General features: G+C 46.1%; 1 pseudogene; it reads right to left on the bottom strand.

The window, feature by feature from the left end:
- Positions 1 to 543: 543 nt before the first annotated feature.
- Positions 544 to 1,047, bottom strand: LOC142451412 (histone-lysine N-methyltransferase 2B pseudogene; annotated as a pseudogene).
- Positions 1,048 to 2,442: the final 1,395 nt, after the last annotated feature.

Genomic DNA, 2,442 nt, shown 5'->3' with positions numbered 1-2,442 from the left:
CGCAGGGCCAAGGGAGTGTTTTGTTCTGTTGTGCATGGGGGTCACTATGAGTCAGAACTGGATCAATGGCACGTAACAACGACAAATAAGTCATAACAGAGGCTCCTATAGGCTTGGAGTCTGAAGGATTCTTGGTGGCATAATAGATTACCTGTTGGACTGTTGGCATAATAGATTACATGTTGGACTGTTGGCATAACAAATTACATGTTGGGCTGTTGGCATAATAGATTACATGTTGGACTGTTGACTGCAAGGTAAACCCTAAACCACCAGCATTTTTTTTTAACATTGATAGACTTTATTGTGAGGTGTTCCCACCTGGGACCCCCCTCCCCTTAAATAAAAAAGTGCATAGAAAAGAAGGGATTTAGAAACTTTTGTACAATATCTACATCCTGGGCCCCCAGGGCAGGAAAGGGGGCAATTGCTAGGTGGGCTGGAGGGGGGGAAGGCAGGGTCCCGTCACCTGTAGGCCCACATCCACCCTGAGCATGTGGACGGGGAGAGCTACTGGGGGGGGGGCGGAGGGGGTCCCCACGCTCAGTTGAGGAAGCGCCGGCAGCGCTTGGCGCCGCAGTTGCAGGGCAACTTGTTGCTGGCGTCCTCCATGGGGAACTTGTAGTAGTAGGTGAGCTCCTCCCCGCGCAGGATGCTGCGCAGTGCAAAGATGACGATGTGCTTCTGGCCCTCCACGTGGATGACGCGCGAGGAGCAGTTGGGCTCGCACGGATGGTTGATGAAGCGGGCCGCGTTGCCGTGCATGGTGGCGTCCACCACGTCGAAGTCGGCCATGCGGAACATGTAGCACCCGATGCCCTTCCCGTCGTAGAACTTCTCCCGCTTGTCGGTCAGCACGGAGCGAATGACGATGCCCGAGTACTCGATGACCATCTCCCCGGCGTCGATGTTGCGCTTACAGAACAGGCCCCTTCCGTGGATGGCCGACCTGTAGACACCCACGGCTTCTTTGGATGTTTTCTTGAGGTGGCGAAAGCGCATGGCCATGGGCAGCTCCAGGCTGGTGGCCCGCCTGACCACCAGCATTTTTAATCTCATCAGAAATATGAAGCTTTCTGCTCATCTAAAGAGTGAAAATTCCAGAAACCTACAGAGGCAGCTCTTCTCTATCCTCTAGGGCAGCTGTGAGTTGGGCTTTGTGGGTTCTGGGAAGCGTCCATGGCCACGTGAAAAATTAAATGGATGAGGTTCGAACTAAATGATGCCGTGTTTGTCATGCTCTCGCTATACTGGTGGGCAAGGATTTATAGTCCTTTCCGGTTTTTGCAAATGCCCCGGGGGTTGTAGCTCATGGTTACGCAGTGACTGAGGTTTTGTTTTCGCAGAACTCCGCTTCTTAGATGTTGGACTGCGTCATAGTATTACTAGATCAGAACAAGAAAATGAAATTCATGTTGATTTATTATAGAACCAGTCATCAACTCTCCTTTAAAGACATTTAAATATAGCTTAAAATATGATTTGATGGTTTTTATTGTTATCTGTAAGCTTACTTGTTTGGAAATTACAAATACCTAGAGCATTAACCGAGACTGGGCGTTGAATGCAAAATGTTTAGCTGTTTGTTTTTTCTTAAAATAAACAAGAATTTTAAAAATCAAGTTTCTAAAATTCTATCTTTTATCCTACATATGCCCCCAAATTTATCATCTTGACTTCTAAAGCACACTAGCTTTCTTTTAAAAAAAATATCATTTTATTGGGGGGCTCTTACAGCTCTTATAACATTCCATACATCAATTGTATCAAGCATATTGGTACATATGTTATCATCATTTCCAAAACATTTTCTGCTTGAGCCCTTGGAATAAGCTCCTCTTTTTATCCCCTCCTTCCCCCACCCTCCCACTCTAGTGAATCCTTGATCAATTATATATGGTTATTATTTCGCATCTTACACTGTCCGTTGTCTCCCTTCACCCACATTTCTATTATTTGACCCATTTGGTGGGGTGGGTATTATATAGCCAACCTTGTGATGGGTTCCCTTTTTTCCCCCTTCCCTCTCCCCGAACAGTCCCTTAGCTTCACGCTATTCCCACTACTGCTCCTGAGGGGGTTATCTGTCCTGAATTCCATGTGTTGAGAGATCTTATCTCAATGTGTGTTCTCCGGTCTAGCCAGATCTGTAAGGTAGAACTAGCTCATGGTAGTGGGCAGGGGTGGGGTCAATAGCTATACCTCTATACGTAGCTTTTGCTTCCTATTTCTTTCCTCTATTTAACAAAGGAGCTTAATTGTTTAAAAATCATTTTATCGGGGGCTCATACAACTCTTATCACAATCCATGCATCCATCCATTGTGTCGAGCACATGTGTACATTTGTTGCCATCTTCATTCTCAAAACATTTGCTTTCTACTTGAGCACATAGGAGCTTTTTGAAGCATTGTCTTTCATAGTGTATTTGAATCACCCAGGT

Source organism: Tenrec ecaudatus, chromosome 6, assembly GCF_050624435.1.
Source record: "Tenrec ecaudatus isolate mTenEca1 chromosome 6, mTenEca1.hap1, whole genome shotgun sequence".
In the NCBI taxonomy this organism is placed as follows: domain Eukaryota; kingdom Metazoa; phylum Chordata; class Mammalia; order Afrosoricida; family Tenrecidae; genus Tenrec; species Tenrec ecaudatus.
The sequence above is the reverse complement of the archived record's forward strand: the minus strand, read 5'-3'. Positions and strand labels throughout refer to the sequence as shown.